This window comes from Urocitellus parryii, chromosome 8 (genome assembly GCF_045843805.1).
Source record: "Urocitellus parryii isolate mUroPar1 chromosome 8, mUroPar1.hap1, whole genome shotgun sequence".
Classification (NCBI taxonomy): domain Eukaryota; kingdom Metazoa; phylum Chordata; class Mammalia; order Rodentia; family Sciuridae; genus Urocitellus; species Urocitellus parryii.
Genome location: NC_135538.1, coordinates 61,114,313 through 61,137,645, shown reverse-complemented (window position 1 = coordinate 61,137,645; position 23,333 = coordinate 61,114,313). Strand labels below are relative to the sequence as shown.

The following is a 23,333-nucleotide window of genomic DNA, read 5'->3' as shown; positions in this document are numbered from 1 at the left end:
AACTTTTATGTCCTATGTACTTTGATTTCTCCCCCTAGTCCTGGCCCTGTTTCAGATCTTGATGCTGTTGTAGCCTTCAGAAGCTAGGACTTTCATCATGGCTCAGGAGCCACATTCATTTGGCTGAGGAGTCAAGAGACCCAGAGGAAGATCTAAAGAGATGGTGGGACAGTTGCAGGGTCAGTTGTCTCCTCACATCAATGAAGAGAGTTAGCAGATTCATGGTAAAGTGTGTAAGCTGCAAAATGGCTCCACACCCACCCAGATCTTTATCTTCATCCAAGACTCTGTGACCCACTCTCAGTGGAAATACGCAGGAAAGGGGATATAGTTCTGGGAAATGTAGTTCAGCCCACCTGTGTTGACACATCACAAACTACCAAAGGGCAAAAATTAATTCATTTACCTGCTCACTTAGAGTTTAGGGAATCTTTTTAAAACTTGACTAAAAGTTTCATCTTTTTTCACTAGCTACTATGACATGAAACGTCTATAGTAACTAGAGCAGATGTTGCTGGTGTAGGGAGAGACAGGCTAGTTAAACTGAAGACTGCAAAAAGATAGTTGTGTGTACATTTCAATTTTGTAGATGAGAAGAGTGTTTTAAAATACTAAGCAGAAGAGTGGTTATCCTCATAAAGAAGTCAATCACTCAAGAATCACAAAATTTAAATGCAAAATGTAAAAACATGAAATTATTATGGTGGTATATATTATTCTTATAGACATGCTATGATATAAAAACTAGAAGTGTAAAATTTATTACATAAAAATTTGATGATATTGATTATAAATTTAACACAATTAAAAACCACTATATATACATTCCAGCATCATTTCTAACCCTATACCCACTCCCTTCCCTCCCCATTCCTCTGTGGTGGATATTATTATCCAAAGTTACATGTATAAAGACATGAATTGGTGTGAATATACTATTTATACAACCAAAGATATGAAAAATTATGCTCTATATGTGTAATAAGAATTGTAATGCATTCCATTGTCATATGTAAATAAAAATACTACACACATAGTTGAAAGACAAATCATAATGTAGGAAAAATATTTGAACTCAACATGACAGATGAAATTGATCATCCTTTTTACATTACAAGAAAATATACTTTTTAAAATTAGTAGTAGAAAAAGAGATGACTAGGGACATAATAAACTTACATTTCCCAAAAGATTAACAATTCTCATTAATATTTTAAGCTTCACTATTATTGAAATAAATTAATAGAAATTCAACAATTAAGTATCATTGTCATTCATCAGACTGGCAACAATAAAAAAGTTTATGGAACTGAATATTTCTAACAGTACACTTAATATTAGCAAGTAAATTAACTTTATAATGCATAGTTTTGGTAGAAAACCAATAAAGTTCTTCTCAGGGGCAGTTAGGCAATATGTATCAGAAATTTAAATGAACAGCCTTTATGTCCAAGAAACTTCACATCTAAATATTTACCTTAAAGAAACAATTGTACCAATTTGACAATTTATATGCTGGAGATTGTTCATGAAATTTTATCTAGAAGAGCAAAAAAAAAAATGAAAACAATATCCTTCAGCCTAAAAGTATATATGTCCAATGTAATTCTACATGACCATTTAAAATTGTATTTATTGACAAGAAAATATTTATAAAATACATTGCAAAATATAGTCCTTCATATGTAAACTTGGATATGTAATTTTATGTGTATACATAGAGATGGAAGATACTTACAAAAGTAGTTATCTGAGTGAAATAATGTCAAGTGACTTTTACTTTTTTGTAATTTTATGCATTTTTGTCTTTTCATTGAACAGTGAATAACCTGTAATTTTTACAGTGAGAAAAAATAACATACTATTTTCACCAAGTGAAAATGCAGTTGTGTTGAAGGATTTTTTTTTTAACTCCCTCTCTCAGATTTTCAAAGCTATTGATAGAATTTTGGGGACTGGTAACATCTCTATTGGGCCATTTATGCCACTTCCTGGGTTGGTATATGCTTCAATTCCTATAGCTTTCAAAGAAAATATGACCTGTCATAAACACCAAATGTACAAAGGGAAGACAGATTCTTCAGTATCTGCCGTGAAAGTGCATCAGAAATAGATTCTGATTTGCCTGTCAGTATCATGAAAAGTAAAATGGAAAGATTACTTGGTGTTTAACTTCAGACATCTGATATCAATTGGGCACAATCCATCTCTCAGTTTAGAGTAGTTATCCCTCAGCTGCTTTCAGTCCTAATCCCTTAAAAAAAAAAATCTTAACAGTTTCCAGAGTCTGGTCTTTTTCCAATTTTCAATGCATAAGCCGTTGGGAAAACTTTAGATCTAATCTTCCCTTAGTGCCTTTCCTTTTCCTAAAAAAAACAAAATATTTCTTCACATGTGGGATTTTTGTGGTTATCATTTATCACTTTAGGCTTTCAACCACAAATTCACCCACTATTTTGTAAACTTTTAATTCTTCACTGCAGTGTATTGGTGCATTCTCAATATAGCTTTCTAGGCCTGGACAACCTAAAAACTAATAGAAAAGGCTCTTGAATTATTAAAAATGATTCAGTGATGAACTCTGCTGATGCAGATAAACAGAAAGTACCAGATGTGAGTGCCATGGTTCTTCGTGCAATGAGTCATATTATGAAATATTGCATTCATGCTGAGAGGTAAGCTACATTTAGACCAAGGAAAAGCAATAAGCATACCCTGACTAATGTTAATAAGGCCTTAGATTCTCCTTCACTCCTTGGCAGCCTTGTCTACAAACTAAAAAAATTAAATCTAGACCTAACCACTAGTAGTGGGTACATAACAAACTGAACAATCACCCATTAAGAATTGCTCCTCAGGAGCCCTTCAAAGTCTGATTTTATTTGATAACTCTGACCTGGAGAAAGAAATTGAGATTTCCTCACATCTGCTCATGACAGTAAATTAGCTGGTGCACATAACACCTCCTAGAATTTCCTTGATATATTTGAGAATGGCTTGTAGAGCCCATTACAAAACAGTTCACTTGGGGTCTCAAACAAAGTCAGAAGACAGTGGGATGGAGAAAATCCACACATATGCAGTCAGATTCCGAGGGCCTTATCAATCACAGTGAGCACAAGGCAAGAATGCAGCTTTTATGAAAAATACAAGATAATATTTCAACATGTTCAGAAACTCATTCATCTTTGATTTTTTGGCACTGGACTCTATATTCTCTTTTTAGCACAGGAATGAGGATGAATCTTGAGAGAGGATTCAAGTTGATTTAAAGATAAGAAAAATAGATCCTTTGAGAAGAAGTTAATAATCTTGCTTTACTTGGATTAAAGATGGAGATGATAATATATTTGGGAGTTATTCATTTGGCTAGAATTGAGGAAAAACACTAAGCTAAATAAATATTAGAATAGGCCAAAAATGTATAGTTGAAGTATTTTTGTCTTTGAGATCAATTACATGTAGAGAAGTAGTATTCATTTGGAAGAGCTTAAGTAGTCCTAAACTAGAAGTCAGAAGGTGAATTGCATCTTAAATTCATCACCTACTCCAAGAATCTAGCAAATAATTTGCTTCTTATTTTATGTAAGATGAAGAAAGGCAGTAAATTTTGAAAATGCAATACATATAAAGTTATGTCTATAGATAGCATTCTTTTGTCCAAACACTAAACTCAATAAATATCTATTGATCACCTATAATGGCAAAGCACTATATTATTAATTTTGTGAGGTTAAAAATCTGTTAAACATATGGTTACTTCCCTATAGAAAACAAAATTTTTGAGAGAACATAGGGCATCTATATGAATATTAATGAATCAAGACAGCATATGAGGGGTCTTATCATAAGACATTGCCTGTTGACATTAGAGAATAATGAAAGACAATCATTTCTTAAATGACAATGATGATACTAGTAGCAAGTGCTTTCTGTTCTGTTGCTGCTTTAAGACCTTTATGTAGAGTAACTCATAATCTTCATTCATCCCATGATATGGTTACTGTTCCTGTTTTAAAACTAATTAATCTGAGGGCACAGGAAAGTTGAGTAACTTGTCCAGGCTCATATAGCTGATGAATGGGAGAATCAGAAGTCAATTGGCCAACTTACATAGTAGGCAAAGAATATGATGAATAAATTTGGGTAAGATAAGAAAGGAAAGGGAGTTTCTGACAGAGCTCATCAAAAGAAAGTGATGTTAAGAACAACATCTTAGGGAACAGTGGCTCCCATCTGGGAATGCTGTTCTTCTTGAGGGAAGTGAGACTAAGAAGACAGGCTGGGCCAGATGATCCTGGGTCTTGGATTCCATGGCAAAGAGTTTGAACTTAAGTAAGCAGTCACTGGAGAACCAATGAAGACATTGAAAAAGAAAAGTAGCCTAGTAAAAATGGATTTGGGGAAAATAACATTGTGAGGAAGGAAAAAATCTGAAGGCTGAGTTATAAACATCTACAATTAAAATTATAGAAATATTTATTCCAGAGGCATTTAACTATTTTTTGTAACTATTAAGAGTTAAGAAAATGGAAGATGGCAGAACATTATTCCAGGATTGATAACATAGGTTTCCTCTGGTATTCTAAATCCAATTAATTTAGATGCATGTAGGGTTGAGTTGTGAAGGATTCTGAGGCCACACACAGGAATAGCAGGAAAGAGTGCAGTGTCAGAATGGGGAGTGCCAGCATAAATGTGGACAATTTGCCATCCCCACCGTTCGCTTTAATGCCTAGATTTATGATCAACATGAAAAATTTATGGATCATTTTACTCAAAGCTGAGCTCACGTTGAAGGTAATCCAAGGAAAACATAGTACACAAGAAGAGAACTGACTATACTGAAAATGTTTCTAAATATAGACTCGGAAGAACTAGATTTGAATGGGACCCATATAGTACCCAAGTCTCTCAGGGGATAGCACTGGGCCTCCTGAGCTGCTATAGTTGTTTTGTGAATTATCTCAATGAGAGCTACATAAAGATCTTTGTAAACTATAAAACACCATCTAAGTAAAAGCTTTAGATAATCATGTGGGATGTTAATTTAAATATGGTCATAACATTTAAAATGTGGGTGTTTTTTGAAAATTTAGCTTGTCAAGAGTATCTTAGCCTTGAGCATACATGGTTCTTCAACTTAGACCTCTTTTTGCAGAATTGGGAATTATAAATGAAAAATCTATCCTTTCTGACAAGTGGGTTTCATAAGCCCAATTTGTCTTTCCTTAGATTAGATGACAATCTCCAGCTAAAATTTGGATATAGGCAATATATCATTTCTCCAATAGAAATGCTCTTTTTTTAGGTTCAAAGGATCTTTTGATAATAAATCACATGAGACTACATCTGTGTAATACTAATACCATAGGCCATTCTACTTTTTTTTTAAATCAATCTATTGGAGGGAAAATGCAAATTTGATTTGCCAATTGAATAAACTATTAGACAAGTAGCTTCAATTAGGCAAGTCCTGAACTTATCAAATGATTTCACCTCCAATGTAAACAAAGTTGTAGCTGCTTCACTCAATTCCTTAGCATTTGGGTAGTGATGAAAAGTGTCATTTAATAGCACCAGCCAGAAGACCAAAGGGAATTAGCTGTTCCCTTGATGCCATATTTGGCTCACCTGATGAAATGTGAAGACATAATCCAAGTTTCAGGAGCAAATAAGATATGTGACCTGCCAACCATGACTCAAAGTTTCCCCACCTTTAATGACTAGTGGAGACATTGGTAGTAATACTCTATTTTTAGAGGCTAACAAATGCTAAATTTTTGTGTTTTTGCATTATCTTCTAGAGGAAGGTGATTTGAAATATACCCTTTAATTTTTGTGCAATGTTTTGTATGTCTCTGCACAGAACAGGTTTGATAAAATTTAGCCAGGGAGCAGAGGCAGAGTAGAACAGGGGCAGTGAGTTCATCTACAGCCTTTTTGTTTTACAACCCCAACAGCCCAGTGAATTCTTTGACTTATTCCCCTGAACTTATTAGATTTATACAATTTTAAGGTGCAACAAGGTGCAGCCTAAAAAGTATAGAAGTTATCCATTATTATTAAAACCTAGATATACAAAATAAGAAAAATCCCAATCTTTCAATATTTCCCTCAGATTTAGATCCATTAATTTTCATAAAAATGAGTTTAGTTCATTCAGTCTTTTTCTCTGTAGCCTCTTATTCACATAATGATAATATTCACTTCTTTAACATTTCTTTTTGGTAAGTAGAAATCTAATCATCATGTGTGATGTTGTAATAATGTTCTATTCTATGTAAATGACATTTTATTATTCAATTCCTTGGTTTTGATTGTTTAGGTCCATGTACCCACAGCTTTGCATCAGTTTCTGAGCCAATTTATGTTCCCTCCAGAAGAATATTTATAATCTTATGCATTCCAACTCCAGCTCTGAATGTAATCATTCCTTTTAATCTTTGCTTTTCTGGTAGCTCAAAAATAATATCTTATTGTTGCTTAAATTCCATTTCTTTCATTACTAATAAGAGTATAAGCATATTTTCCTGAGACTTCATTTCATCCTTTTCTATTTGCATTCTCATTCCCTTTATATATTGGCTTGCTGCTCATTTTAAAAAGTGATTTTAAAAAATGTTAAGCCTATGTTTGGAATGTGAGTTCCACAAAGGTAGAGGTCTGTTCTTTCTCTGCATATTCAGGGCCCAAAACAGTGTCCAAGTATAGCAGGCATTCAGTTAATAATAATTATTAAACATATGATAATTTTCTCCAGTTTTTACATTACATTTTCACATTGTTAATTGATATTTACAGAGGTTTTAAGCCTATATTTTTCAACATCTTCAAATAAATACTTGCTTCTGAAAAATACAAAAATCTCATGTCTACACATGTCTACTTTTATGATTATTTGAGAATTTCAACACAATTTAAACAATATAACTAATGCTTCAGAGCCCTGGCTGATCAGAGAATAGTGAGTGAAAGCAGATGTGGGCTCAATTCCAAGTTGCCCCATACAAATCAGTCATATTAATCTCTGAGCCTGAGATTTCTTATCTGAATATTAGAGTAGTAATGGTTTCTACTCACAGAATCATTGTGAGAATTAAGTGAGAATGCTTGAAAAGTACTTAGCACAATATGTGGAATATATACAAGCTGCTAATAATGTTACGTTGGCACTGGTAATAAGGGTGATAATAATTTAAGTTTCAGTCTTCATCTATAAAATAAAAATAATGAAGCTGAACTCAAACAATCATTGCTTGGCAGATACTAAGCACTTAATGAGTAATAATTAAACAAAAAAATTAAAATTACATAAAGCAATAGTAATTTTAGAATTCTTTTCTATCATGTGTATACACACACACACACACACACACACACACACATACACGCACACATATACATTGATAACATGGCTATTCTTCCATCTTTGGGAAAGAGAAGCAATCCTTTGACAGCTACTACCTCCTTTCTGTTGAAAATAACTTTCTGAAAAGTTTTTTTCTTTTTCTTGAAGGAATCTCATCTTAAGTCAGGTTTAGGAAGTCCACACTCAAACAAAATTAAAAATACTCACCAATACTTTATTCCATATTCAAAATCCTATTTTTTATGGTTAATCTCTAATTCAGATGGAATACATTATAATAATTGTGAGGTTCCCAATTGATTAGCAAAGTGTTCCAAATGTTTTTGTTGCTAATAGGACTTAAACTTTTCTTGAATGATTTTCAAAACAAATTAGAGGCTTTGTTTTGTGTGTTCTTCAGATTTATTAAGTCCATTTAAGTATTTGTTTTTTGTATTATTTTGAATAAGAATTTTTACCATTATGTTTTGATTATTAATATTTAAAATGTTTTGTGTATTTATTTTCCATCTGTTGCCTTGCTGTATCTATATACTTTTATAAATTAGTTTTAACATTTTTTCAATTAGTTTGAATCATATTACTTGCAAATTACAATCACATTTGCAATTGCTGTCTAAAATTACTTTGAATCAAACTTCCAATAGTTGTTAAATAATCGTAGTGGTAATAAATATTCTTCATGCTCTCCTATCATCAAGAATGACGTTTCTGTTGGCTGGAAATAGATTTTTCACCTCTTTCCCACATGAAGGAAATATGCCATATCCTATTTATGTTGAGAACTTTAACCAGAAATAAATGTTAAATGTCATCACACATATTTTTAAAATTTATCAAGCTGTGGTTTTCTATTTTGGCCTATTTGTAGAATAAGATTATTTTTTATCATGATAAACAATGCTAACATTAAACAATGTTCACAGTACAACTCCTGTTAGGGCTTAATTTTTTTTTGTTCTATTTCAGGATTTTTTTCCTAATATTTTAAGATTTTTGCATCTATGTTCAAAATCTGTTTTTTTTTTTTTTTTGGTCAATATTTTGGATTACTCATCATGCTAGAAAATGAGATTGGTCTAGGTCTGGGGATGTGCCTCAGGGGTGGAGTGCTTGCCTAGGACATATGAGGCCCTGAGTTGTGTCCCCAGCACCACAAAAACAAAACAAACAAAATAATATTGGCCTATATCTATATTCTTTATGTTTATTCAGAATTTGGAATCAAGGTTGTAATTCTTTTTAAAATGAGTTTTCTTCATCTCTCTACCCTGGAAATGTATAAATAACACAAGAATAATTGTACCTTGTGGATTTTAATAAATGTGACCAAAAACCTTCTGAGTTGAATGCTGTAATTTCAAGATTGTTCTTTCAAAACTGTCAACTTTGTTCTATTGTTTGGTTGTACACACTGTTGTGTTTTTTTTTATGAAGAACTTTTATAGGTTATATTGTTGTTTAAAAAATATCCTTTTGCTCAGATTTTCAAATGTGATTAGCAAATAGAATATTAGCAAGGTATGTAGTTATAATTGGTTTTATTTAGCAAGATTATGTAAGAGAAAAACACAAGCAAGTATCAGCAAGTTTGCAAGGGAAAGGATAGGGAATACAGTCAGGGCAGAAAATCGGGATTTTGAGGGATTGGAAATGGCAACTGCATATAGGCCCTAAGTGGGAAGAAGTAAGATTTTAAAAGCTTTTAAGTAAGAAAATCCCATTAATACTTAATCTTATGGAAAGCATCACATTAAGGTTGTGGCTTTCCTCCTAAGCCTAAGCCCTTGAGGGAGATACTTTAGGTTGAAAGAAAAAAAAATATATATATATATATATATACATACGAGGGAGAATGAAAAAGAATGTGGGCTTAAGAATTATGATGTCTAGGAACTTTGAAATACAATTAACTTTCTGTTGCTGCATAACAAATTGCTACAAATTTAGCATTTAAACCATGTTTATTGCCTTACAGTTCCTAGGTCACAGGTCTGGGCACAGTATAGCTGGGTCCTCTGGGGAGTCTCACATGGCTGAAGTTAAGGTATGGGTTGGGGTTGTGGTCTCATCTGAAGCTCAAGATCTAATTCTAAATCTCTGGTGGTTGGCAGAATTCACTTCCTTGAGGCTGTAGAGCGAAGGCACCCATTTCCTCACTGCATGTCAGTTGGGGTGCTTTCAGCTCCTGGAGGCTGCTCTTGATCATCAAAGCCAATCATGGGGAGTGTAGATTGTCCCCTGTGGAATTTCTTTCTTCAGACAGGATCCAGTTCTTTTTAAGGGATCACCTGATTAGGTCTTGCTCACCCTTGTCATTTCCCTTTTCAACTTAGTTGGTTAGTGACAGGATCATAGAAATAATATCCTATCATGTCTCCAGGTCTGTCCAAACTCAAGGGGGCCATATTATACAGGTATATATATCATGGAGTGGTAATCTTGGAGGCCTTAATAGAATCCCAGAAGCTTGGGTGGCTGAGACAGGAGGATCATGAGTTCAAAGCTAGCCTCAGCAATGGTGAGGCACTAAGCAACTCAGTGAGACGCTATCTCTAAATAAAATACAAAATAGGGCTGAAGATGTGGCTCAGTGGCCGAGGGCCCCCGGGTTCAATTCCCAGTACCAAAAAAAAAAAAAAAGAAAGAAAGAAAAGAAAAGAAATAAAAAACGAATTCTGACTACCACAGGAGGTAGCAAGGACAACTACGTTAGAAGTTTTTCAGGATTTGAGGGAATTTTATTGTCAAAGAAACCATGGAACAACCAAAATAAGATAGAAATTTAAAAGTAACTTTTTTGAGTCTCCTCATTTTCGTAAGCAATAAATGTTGAGGACTTTGCCCAGGACCACATAGAAGATGGCAGAGCCTCAGTCAAACTAGATCACCAGATTTCTGCGAGCAGCAGGTGTGTCCAACCTTTCCCATTGTCCCTCAGACCACTCTTTTTTTTTTTTTTTTTTTTTTTTTTTTCAGAGTAGAAATTGGAAATTTATTAAAGGACAGAAGAAAAGACTTCTCCCGGAGGAAGAAGGGGACCCAAAAGGTGGAATCCAGTTAGCGGGCAATGTGTTCCCCTTTTTATAGGTTTGGTGATGGAATGTAGGCAGGAAGGGTTTGGGACAAAGGAGTAATCTGGTTATTTCCGAGTCAAGTTTGCTGTTCATTAGCACTTCTTTGGGATGAGCTATCTCCAAATCTGTTGGGGGCTGTATCCTGGGCTTCATTAACATTTCTTTGGGATGGGCTGTCCATTGGGGGATGTTCATTAACATTTCTTCCAGGTGGACTTTGGCCTAGGGCCTTTTCGGAACTTTATTAACATTCCATGAGTTGTCCTGTTTTCCCTGAGTCATTCCCAGCATGGCCTCCATTTTAGATTTCACTCGATATTAGACCCGATTTACCTAACTACACTGACTACCTAACTTTAAATCTGGCTTCATTCCCCCCTCTAATTTGGGAAGCTCCTTACTGCTGTAAGGAATGGGGGCGAAGATCTTTCTGGCTTCTTCAGGCTGACAAAAGGGGCGATGTTGGGGCAAGCAGTTTGGAGTCCCCTTTTAAAAATCGGGTCTATCGAGTGGTCCATGATAGGCTGGAGGGCCATGTGAGTGATGGGTGGTCTATAAAAGAAACAAGAATTCATTAATATTGGAACCATATTAATGTAGTAATAAATATCACAGCACAGGAATATGCCAATAAGTATGATACCAAGGACAGAGACTAACAATGTTTTTCACCAGGAAGTACCAAGAACCAGAAGCTAAGATATTGATTCCATGACAAAGTTGCTGAGGACATGGCTTTTATCTGAGTATGTAAATCCTTAAGGATATTTGTCACATTGTCAGAAATGTCAGGGATATAAACACAACATTTAACTTTTAGGGTTACAGTTGTCCTTTTCCTTAAGGTATAGTTTAATAATTTAATATCATCTGATCTTGCAAAATCCTTTTACTAGTTTGATCTCTGTGTCTAATAGAGAAATCTTTAATTCTGTTACTTAGGGCTGGATAACCATACTAGCAAACACCAAGCCTGCCTGTGTAGGTTAGGAATATCTGTGGGCCTTAAAGTAAAACTACTCTAACAGTTCCTTTGACAGTTATTAGGCATTTTTGTCTAAGAGTTTTTTGTAGCCTCCAGTCTACTTATTTTTGGAAGTTAGTTAACTATTATTATCATTTAAAATGTGCAGGAATAGCTGTGTTTTGGCTCTTTAACTGTCTTTGCTAAGTGTTTAAGATGAAATAAGTCAAACTGACTTTTGTTACTACCTATTTAACAGTCAGCTGAATCTCTCCTGGGAGTCCTCGGGAACTTCACAGCAGCTTCTCAGTTCTGCTAGTGCCATTTGCGCTAGGATGGGTCCAGGCCTTGCTTGACCATGTGGCTTCCCTCAGAAGCATCAGGGATGTCTCCCTCTCTGATGACCCTCCTCTTCACAGCAAATGCACTGATTGGCTTTCTGTCCTCCACTGGTCTCATTAATCTCCTAGGTGTTCAGAAAGACCCTAATAAAATGTTGATGTCTATGAAGTAATCTGCTTAGATTCAAAAGTTTACAGGTATTGTTTCAAAACTGAACAGAAGGAGGTTAATAGATAAAAAGAGAAACTAGAAGGTTCTAGGTATGGATTAAATAGAGGGAAAGTGTGTTTCTGGATAAGAGTCTATATGATTAAGCAATTAAGAGGGTTTAAGTAAGTGATAAAGAAGGTCTGTGCAAGTTGGTTATAAGTGCAAGTTTTTGAGCAAAGTAATCTTAAAGAAATTAAACAGCTGGTTAAACAAGTGCTGTTGTTTTAGAGAATTGTGCTATGTTATTTCTTTAAAAGCTAAACTTGGTTAATATAAAAACATCAATGTAATTGGTGCCATTTTTGTGTTCATATCTTCCAGGTATACAAGTCTGTAAGGTAGAAGCTTTAGAAAGAGCATTATATCAAACTGGTGTTCTAAAATTGTATGGTAATTTTAGGCTTAAAAAAAAAACGTGTTGGAAGTTTATTTATATCATTTGTGTTCTATAACTGAACTTGTTATCAATAAGTTATGTAAAGTTCCATGTTACTTTTTACACTGAGATACAATTTAAATGTATTTTTAAGTTAGTGAGAGCCTAATCTATGTAAAAGTTTTATTGCAAAACACAAAAGTACTTTGCTACTTTTCTACAAAGGGTTAAAAGCTTCCAGCCTTTCTTTAATTCTTGTTTTAGATGTGATATTATGTTGTGTTTGCTCAAGTTCACAACAATTTATGTAGGCTTTGTAAAATGATGTCCAAAAAGCAAAGATCAGCTTCAGAGCTATAGCATTTAAGACTTATGATGAGCCCTGCCTTACTTGAGATAATGCTCTATGTCCCATTTCATGTGAAAGTGACTATGAAAGAAGTAGACTAGATTTCAGTGCATTTAAGGTTGTGTCCAAAAGTTGGTTTTTGTCACGATTGCCAGGACCTCAAACAGGGGATTATAATGTATAACTCTGCCAGAATTCAAGGTAGCTATTACATAAACTAAAAATGTTTTTATCCTAGTTAGTTTTTTTTTGTAGTTTGCTTTTAGATGGTCTAAGGATTGCCTGTTAATGTTTTAAAGAGGTACTGCTTTAAGAACTCACAACCTGGGTTAACTTAAGATAAGGAGTTATCACCTACAGGATAGAGAGATAGGTACTAAAGCCCAGTACTTAGTATAAGGCTGTTAAAACTTATTTGCTAGATGTTTAAGATTAAGTTTTAAAATTAAAGTTAAATTAAAGGGCCAAGAAAACCAATATTTGGCTCTTGCCCTCTGAGTCAGTCTGAATCAGGGATAGGGTACTTCTCCAAAGAGCTTTGCAACTCTAGGCCAGACCACTCTTTAGAGCTCATGTGAGTGAGAACCCACTATGTTGAGCCACTGAGAAGTTTGTCCTATTTATTCTAGATGCTGGTATCATCTTAACCAATGTAATACCCTGGGAGCTCAGGCTTTGGGTCCTGGATGACCCTGTAGAGTCAAGTTTCCAAGTTACCTACATTTCCTGGGCTACCTTTCCTCCAAATGTCTACATTTTTGAGGCTTCCTGTTTTTAGGTCTCTATTTCCTTCTCTGTCTCTGTCTTTCTTTCTTTTAGAGTAATAATTTAGCATGTACACCAACTAATACATATATTTTTTCCAAATAATTTTATGCTTTCATATTTGCCATAGTCGTTCAGGAAATCTTAGGTATTACTTAGGTATTATTTTTCATCTAAATCTGTTTTGAACAGTTATTTAGATTTTTGTTGTTAATTACTCTCTGGATGTTTGTAGCTTTTCTCTCCAAAATTGTATGCTCCTTAAAGGACTATAATCATCTCATGTGTTTTTATGTTGCATGATTCTTAATAATGTTCTTTAGAAACAAATAAGTTCATTATATAATTATGAATTTTGGCTTCTTTAGAGCTCTTATGTATTTTAATAGTTGCTTAAAATTCATTTAGAATTTCTTTCTCCAAAATATAATATTTTTATTTTTTAAAACAATAGCAGAAACTAAATAACACGTCATTAGTCCAGAATTTAGTAACCTCAATTCTTCATTCTCTTAGCCTATTTATATTATGAGACTGTTATCCCTACTTCCGTGATTATATTCAAAGCTGAAACAGCCACAGTGGCAATGTTTAATGAAAAAAGACAGTCTTGATGAAGTCTCTAACAAAACATCTAATTACTTTGGAAATCTCTCTTCTCAGTCACTGGATCAGACTAGATTCCATAGGAGGAAATGGGGCCTGGTAGAAAACATTAGGAAGAATAAATTGAACCCTCAGAAGAGAGGACACTTTTTTTCCCCTCTGACATAGTACAAAAATAAGTTTTTCCTCTACATAGTCTTTAGTCAAATATTCAGATAAAATCAAATATGCAGATAATGTTTTTTAAAAAATTGATTTTATTTTCACAATAAGGTTTTACTTTGTAACTTCGAGAGGAAGCCTTTCAAGATCTATTGCCTGAGATAATATATGTAGACAGCTTCAAAGGACAGAAGACTTGGAAACTGATTGATCTCTGGATGGCTCAGGGTTCCCAGTAGGGTGGGGTCCAGTGGCTCCATCCATTATATCTTCTATAGCTTCTATCCATGTGCTCTTTCTTGAAGCTTGTTAACAAAGACCACAACAAATCAAGAAAATGCTACATTTTAATATAGAAAATCTATTTGGGGAAAATATTCAAAATTTATAAGCAGAATACATCACTTAATGAGGTTATTGGACATAAATTACTTATATATCCATGACTTAACTAGGAAAAAATTAATAAAACTAATTCTAAGTTTCCCACATAATCTATTTTATTAATATATAATAGTATATATTTTGCTTTCATTTTCTGAGGAAAAACATTATTCCAATTCCCAAATGTACTGGACAGGTTAAAAATCTAAACTTAGGCTTCATCTGCAAAAATGAAGAAATTTTTGAATACTTATAACTGATTTAATCAGTTGCTGCCTTCCAGCAAATAGGAATCCGATTTCAATGAAGGGATAAGAATATTATCTTTTCAAAATATCTATCAGGTTCATTCCATTAACAAAATCACATTACATGCATATACGAATATACTCCAGGGAATTTCACCTTTATGTATATTTAGAATGCACTAACCAAAATTATATACATAAACCAGCAAAAGGAAGATTAATAGAGTAGAGGAAGGAGAATGGGGGGAAGAGAAGAGGGGAGAGAAAGCAGGGGACATGAAGATAGGAATTGAAATCAAATTCCATGCATGTATGATTTTGTTAAAATGAATCCAACCACTATGTATATGTATACTGCTCTAATAAAAAGAGAAAAAACCTACCAGATCATATAAGTTAATTCATTAAGTCAATTTATTAACTACATAAAGTTAATTACCCTTTCCTAGTATGTACTAAAATTTTAAAATAAATATGGATATATTATGCTCTTTTTTGTTTTTTGGTTTTGTTGTTTGTTTTACCATCTCATGTAAACCTTAGCTGTTTTAGTGTTTGACTGAATGTTATTTCAAACTGTAGTGCCACCTAGTGTTTATGTGATTTATCTGGACCACCCTCTCTAAGAAATGAAATGAAAAAGTCATTTGTTACGTGAGCAAATATTTAATAAGTAAAAAAAAGCAGAAAAGCAGTATCCTTTCTTAAAGTTTTCATGAAAATTTATGTATTATTAAGTGAAACTAAAATTCTAATTTTAAAGAAAACTAGCCAATTATTCTATGTCTTGGAGATGATTAGTCTTCTACAGACTTCACTGAGAAGTTTGGTATTCATGGTGCCTCGTGGAGCATCAAATCCAAGTAGCTTCTTAGCAGATACCTAAAGTCATAGACTGCTGGAGCTGGTATGATCTGGCCAACTGGCTGAAGATGAGGGGCAGAGGTGAAAACTGGGGATCATGACACGTATGCCACAATTTTTTTTCTTTTCGCCAGTTTCCTTATTGGTTCACAGGATTTCAAACTCCAGAACCACATTTAACTATTCCAAAAGTTAATCTCTATTTCATTAATTTCAGCTATGATTTTAATTTTTTCCTGTCTTTACTGGTTTTGGAATTAGTATGTTCCTGCTTTTCTAGGCCTTGAGGTATAACATTAGATTGTTTGGGACCTAAAGTTAAACAGGAGAGGATTACATAAAGCATGCACCTGAAAGTAGGATGGTATGTATTATATGTTTCCTACAGTGAACTAGGAAAAAATTAATAAATCAAATTCTAAGCTTTTGAAAGAGATACTAGATTATTCTCCCCTGCTGCTTAGTTGGAACTCTGACCTCACGTTTAGGTATCTTTAAAAGCAGTGAGATTGTTTGAGAAACTGTTAACTGGTGTTTTGGTAACTGCCCACTTCCTTGTGGTTGATACTTCAGATAGTGTTTCAGTTTGAGTGCTTTTGTAGCAAGAGATACAAAATTCTTGCACATTATTGTCCATATAATTAAAACAAAACAAACTCAAAGGGTTGGTTTGATCATGACTTTGGCTCTGTTTCTCTGAGTTCTTTCAGCTCTGCTCTCTTTCCTGTAGGTTTTGCCCTTTGGCCAGGATCCCTTACGGTGACAATGCAGTCAATGTATCACAGCTGTCACTGCTTCCTACTAAGGAAAAGAAAGCTCCTCTTTCTTTCCCCCTGAACAAAGTTCCAAGCAGGGCTTCACCCTGATTGGACAAATTCCATCATGTGTTTCATTCTTGGGCAAAGACAGGAGAATGGGATTATGTTGAATGCTTTAAGACACACAGTTGTCATTGGAGTAAACTGGGGTGAATTCAACCAAAATTCATGCCTGAGAGACTCAAAGTTTTGTTAGGAAGTTTTGCACCTCTTTCTAAAACTGACAATCCTACTGAATTGTAGATAGGCTATTACTTCCATCACTGCTTATTCACTTTGGTAATCTCAACATAGGGCTTCACACAAGTAGGTGTTCAGTAAATATATTTTTAAAGATAAATTAATGAAAAGTAACAGTATGAATTTAATAAAGGTATAATTGAAATAGAACATAAATATGTTGGTTTGAAAATGTATTCCTAAAGCTATGGTTTAAGAAAGTGGTCATGTTCAAAATGAAGCATCTTTTGTTGTTGTATTTGGTATTGATTGTGATAATAGGTACCATGTATCATTACAGCTCCAACTGAATGGAAAGCTAGAAGGCCGACTCTTGAAAGAACCTATGCTCTCAATGTAGAATGAAGAATAAGAAAGTAGAAAACAGCATAAAACGTCATGTCATTACTTTTCAAAATTTGTTTCAGATGTCATCACAAGAAGTCCGAACAATAAACCTGTATATATTTATTGAAAGTTGGTGCTAAATACATGTTGATGGTGTCATTTAGTTGAGTCAGTGTCCACAAATAAAGATGGGAACCTGAGATTTTTCAGGTTTTTGCTATAAGGTATTGTCTTATTAGCACACAATGAATAAAGCCAACCATATCTTTTAGTTCACTACAATGATATGGCCACATAGAAGTGGTTTCATGTTAAACCCCATCCCACAGGCCATGTCTTCAGAGATGAGACCTACTCTGCCTCATCTGTTCTTTTCCAACCACCCCTGAATACTTTCCCCTATTGCAGTGTTATCTGTTACAATTGACCACTGAAAATATGAGGAAGGTACACTCTTATGTATAGGCCAGAGTTTAGTTTTCTTCCAAGAAGAATCAGTGTTTGTGAAGTCCCCAATGTAGTTTCCAAGTTTGTTCTTTATATAACTAGGATATTTATTGTATTGCCTCAGGGACTGAGTGATGAAGAAGTTACTAGTGGAGAGGATCCCAGTTCTTTAACTCTTTTAGATGTTTTCTAAATTGAGATTTTATATGTTGACAGTCTGCACACAGATTTATTTGAAAAAGAAAAATCTCCTGCACCAAGAGTTTTGACAATCCCTTCCATGTACTATAGTTGAATACTCATAACTGGAGGACATACAGCATCAACTGTGGCTAGAGGTAAGGTCTCAGCACATAGATGTCATAGTCTCTGTGTTAACAAAACATCTCAGTTCATCATCTAGGTGGATTATTTACCACTCAGATATTTGCCTGTGTATGACTGTAAATCCTTAAATAATCATATATGAAATATTAATTGATTTCTAAAATGGAAAGCCATATGTTGGTATTCATCATTTCAGGATGGCTGATGATTAGTGACCTAATTACTTCCCCAAAAGCCATACCTCCTAACCATCATATTGGGGGTAAGGATTTCAACATATGAATTTGTGGGGGATGCAAACATGTAGACCATAAAACTGGTTTTCAGTGAGACTGAGTATAGCAATTGAGAGTAAGAATTTAATAACTCAAGCTTGGGAGTTGTGTTTTTATTACTTTGGGTTTTAAAATTTCATGTATCTGGTCACTCATTTTTAGTATTTTATTTTATTTTTATTTAAAAGATAATGGCTCCTTCACCACAGTAAGTTTGAAAAGCACTGGCCTAGACAGTTGCTTTCTCCTGCTCAGGTACCAAGGTTGGACTTAACTGGGGTTTCTCTGCAAGGCTTGTGTTGTCCCCATTTTTCATGTGGGGATTTGCATCTGTCCACTCACAAGGAAGTATTGCCTCTGACTCAGTGCAGAGGAATTCACAGGAAAATCAAGAAAATGTGTGAAAAGAAACCCAAGTTAATATCCCAAATTATTATCTACCTCATCTGAGATTTCCCTTGACAAAAAAATACTGTGGAGTAGAAAGAGCTACAAATTCGAGTCGTGTTACCTATAGGAAGCCTTATTTTCCTCAGTAGGAGAGAGAATAAGCTCCATGCCCTGGATTGTTGTAAGGCTTATGGATAAAAACAAGTAAACGTCTCAACACAGTGTCTGGCACAGAATGTTAATTCCATATCATCTAAGTAGAATTTCTAAAGCACTTGGCATTTTAGCAGTTTTCTACTAATACATGAAACTTTACTATTCACTCACTTTAGTCTTTATGTTACTGAGAACATTTAAAGCGGATAAGTTAATTATATAGGGCTGTAATTATAAGAATCATCCATAATTATATATTGTAGAATTATAAGATTTAAATAAGTATGCATTCTACTGTCATGTATAACTAATTACAACAAATAAAAATTTTTTTAAAAAAGAATGAATGTACAGTGATCAAGCAAAGTGCCTTGTACATAGTTGGTACTTAATTAAGATAGTGCCCCCATACATACACACTCCCATTTACTCACACATGTATAGAACTACATACACCTAGCACACTCAGATATAAGATTCAGAGGCTGTTTTTTTTTTTTTTTAACTCAACAACATTCAAATGCAGTAGACCTGAGCATCTACTGTGGATGACACTTTGCTGACATTTTGTATATTTAGTGTGTGGGGTTTATTAGATAGAAACAAAGCAAAAGGCGAGAAAAAAAAAAAGACTACTTGCTGCTTCCTGACGGTTTTGTTCTTGGCTTTCAGATAGTGACTCCAAAATTGCATCTGTTTTGCTTTTTTCCTATCTTGCCACAGTGTGAGTTTTGCAAAGTAATTATAGTAGCAAAGCCTGGTTTAGACCTCAGAAGTGAAATATTTCTCTTAAATACTGCTGTGTTTTAATTAAATATAACCCTAGGAGAACAGTGTTTAGTTGCACGAATGAAATGGGCTGAGCCTTGGGGCACTCTGACTCCAATAGAGGAAACTGAACAGCAGAGTCAATTGGGCACAAGCTATGAGAAGAGAGAAGCAATTTATCAGGCTGACTGGAAGTTAATTATTTAGTCAAAATATAGCACGTCATAATATGCCAAACACATCAAGCCATGTGAGGTAAATATGTAAATGTGCCGACTATTGATTACCACAAATGAATGCCTTGGTTATTTAATCAGTTCTATATTTGTTTCTAGTGCTTTAAAATCAGTTAAAAGCGAGTGTGATTAAAAAAAAAAAAAGGTTGGAACTAATTACATTATTAGGGACCTGTTTTAGACTGTACATATGCAGCATTTGTTTTAACCTAGTGGGACAGGATACACAGACAAGGAAATGGCTGTCATGAAGAAGGAAGTTTTTATACTTGCAGACCCTGGGGGATAACATAGACTTTTTAGGATGCAGACACCCTGAGCAGGGCTAGATGTGGAAACACCAGGCTCAGTCAGGATGTAGAAGGACAAGGAGAGGAAAGTGTCGGCAAGATCCTTTATTGTGGTTCTTGAGAAGGAATGGGACAAGAAGGATAAGGAGCTTTAAGATTGACAGGCAGAATACCTTCAGCAGGTGCAGGGGCTGTTCTAATGGTCGGCAGCTTGACATGGGGTGATTAGGGCAGAAGATGGTGGCCTGAGTGTGTGTTCAGTTCAGTAAAGGAGGTATTTGTGGGTGTGGGTTCTGGATTGGCTGGTTTGCATGTGAAAACCAAGCAGGCAAGCAAGTCCTTTAGGGATTGACTAGTTCTGGGAGGAGCAATATCCCTCTGCACATGAGGCCCCAGAATAAGGAAATATAGTAATACAGGACTTCTCTGTGTTCTGGTGATGTGCAGAATATCAAAGCTCAGAAAGTACCAGGGCTGGCATCACACTGTGCATCACCTCAGCTGGGACCGGGCCATCTTCAGACTGATGCTGCATTAACCATTCAGAGGTGCTTTCTGAGCTTTGCTCATCCTGGCCCTGCATTCTTCTTAACTGCAGGTTATTTTTCAGCTCTATTGCTAATCTGGTTTTCTTCAATAGCAAGAAGGCTTAAAAAGTTAAATAATGAGAAAATGACTCTTTAGACACCAGTGGTTCTGCTGAAGTTCTCTTGAAAACTCTTCACTTATGGAGAAATGCCCAGGAAGCTGTCCACTGAGGGTGTCAGGGAAGGTATTAAGAGATCAAGCATTATTGCAGAATGATGAACATCCCATTGTGACACATACTGAATACATTCTAGAAATTAGGGTCTTCATACTCCAAAGAAATGGAGAAGTAATATCTTTAGACTAAACTAGGTAGAAAGATTTTCAGACCATTTTTAAAGGTATTTCATATGCAGAATAAATTATGAGCCAAACTGTAATTAAATGTATAATATCAGAGGTATATTTTGCTTTCATTTATTTAATGCAATCACTATAATCACATTAAATGAATACAGCAAATGGTTTTATTTGTGCCAAAATTTTCAGTTATGAAATTTGACTTTCAGCAGATTAAATTTAGTAATAAAATGTTCTCTTGGCCAAAGAATAAAAGGAAAGACCTCCGGCAATAGTGTTTTTTCAATCATTTTATTTTCCTGGAATGCATTTGGTTATAATAAACACAACCACACGTGGTAAAATATGACAACTATTTTTTTTCATTGTTAGCATTTTCGTCTGTTAATAAGTTTAAAATCCAGTCAAGAATTGTTCTTGTCAAGAGGTTAAGAAGTGAAAACATAAAAATGTTTTCTTTTTCACAGAAAATAACATCACATTGGTCACATCTAAACTCTGGGAAGAAACAAAGAACCAACTAGTCCTGTTTTCAAAGGAACAAATGCCTGGTGTTTTGGTCAGACAGTAGGTATTTCCTGTGCTACCACTGTGTGGTGCTGTTTCCTTTAAATTGTGAGTATGCGTGGAGAGAGAGAAAGAAAGAGGTAGGGAGGGAGGAGAGGGAGGGAGGTTGTGTGTGTGTGTGTGTGTGTGTGTGTGTGTGTGAGAGAGAGAGAGAGAGAGAGAGAGAGAGAGAGAGAGAGAGAGAGAGAGAGAGAGAGAGAGAGAGAGATTTTTACATTTAGTACACCTGGTGTTGAAAGTCTAGCCTGCATTCTATCTTAGAATCATATCAATTCTATATTATGAATCTGGGCTTTCTGAGAATGACAGTGGAGATTCAGATTTATCAACAGATGAATAATTACCTCAAGCCTGAAACTGCATATATTTCTAGCCATGATGGTAGCAGAGCTCAACTAACCATATTGCCAATTAGTCTCGTTTCACACATAGATTTTGTGTGGAAACATGACAAATAAAAAAGCTTTCAAAAATCTGGAAGTGTTTAATTCTTTCCAATTGAGATTTCATCCTTTACATGAAAGTATGGTTAAACAAATAAGATTGCTTTATCTGTGTGATAATGTGGACTTTCTAGTTAGAACTTGGCTAAAAAGGAAAAACCCACAAACCAATATAAACTGGCTACGGCACACAGGGAGTAATTTAAAGGCCATAGGAACGGCTTAAGGAACATAAAGGAAAAAAGTGCATTTTCCAAGACAGAAGCCAGGAATCAACATTCCTCTGGAAACCAGGGAATTGCTATCTCTATTCCTCAGAATCCATAGTCTCCCAACTGTTTTTTCTCAGTCTTTCTCATTGGCTCCAAGTTGGCTTTCTTATAATGTTTGGCTTGTTAGTGGCTTTCACTTGCCATGTCTCTAATTTTGTCTCTGCTTCATTCTGAACTTTCAGTTCAATCCCTCAATTGTTGTAGTTCACATCTCTGTGGTCAATTTCCTGTTAGAGAGAAAATCTGACCAATCAATGGAATGATAGGCCTTGGAATGGTGGCCTATTCTTGGTCCAAGAGCCAAGGGGACTGGAGGAGCAGTGAGGCTGTCTGTTATGTAGTCACCACGAGACTCTTAAAATGATAATCAGTTCAATATAGTTCAACAAAACATATTAAGTCATCAAACTGAAATAAAAAAAAAAACAACATGAGTAGTACTAAAATATGCTTGGTAACACAGTCCAACCCCCATATCCTGGAATAAGATCAATCCAAATATATATAAAACCAGATAATCTACTAAAACTATAATATTGCTTTATGTAAAGAAATGTATTACGGAAACTCTCCAAACTTTACCTCATGGGATTTTGCTGCTTTTCAATACAAAAGGGAAAGGAGGGAGGCATTTTTCCATAGGCAAGAATCTGGCCATGATTTGGTGGCCTCAGCGGTTTTACGCCCATCTTTGCAAAGAGAACTTGGAGTGGAGGGATCTCATGATTGAACGGCCTCGTTATTTGCATATTTGCCTTAGGAGTCTATGACTAAGGATTTGGGGACAGAGGGAATATTTGTTTAAAGATGACTTCCTCTCATATTCAATTCTAGGGAGGTTAGATAATTTAAAAAGCCTGATAAGATATTCTACTTCAAAAGAATTTCTAAATGAAAGGCACCATGAATATGGCTGGATTAAGCAATTTTAACTGCTAACTCCCAGATGATTAATCTGGCTCTGTCTTCTTTACCACGCTCTCCTTCATCCATTTTTTTTTTCCATCGTCCTTCTGACCCAGAATCAGAAAGAAGGAACTGTTCCCTAGTGTTGGGATGATAGAAGCAACACAGTTGTCCCTACCTTTGATTCCTCAGCATTTCCTTCTGGTTGACATTGATGGTAGAAAAGAAGGGAAAGTGAAAAGTTTTTTTTAAAAAATGTATACC

General features: G+C 34.9%; 1 long non-coding RNA gene across 3 annotated transcripts in view; it reads left to right on the top strand.

Annotated features, from left to right (window-relative positions):
* LOC144256706 (uncharacterized) overlaps positions 1–23,333 on the top strand; it is a 59,432-nt gene that overhangs the window by 13,231 nt on the left and 22,868 nt on the right. For 2 of the 3 annotated variants that reach the window (XR_013344203.1, XR_013344204.1), the window contains exon 2: positions 21,349–21,448. This is a non-coding gene — a long non-coding RNA (uncharacterized LOC144256706). Of the gene's footprint in view, positions 1–17,773; positions 17,890–21,348; positions 21,449–23,333 lie in introns of those variants that run through there. The other variant, XR_013344202.1, reaches the window with a different exon arrangement.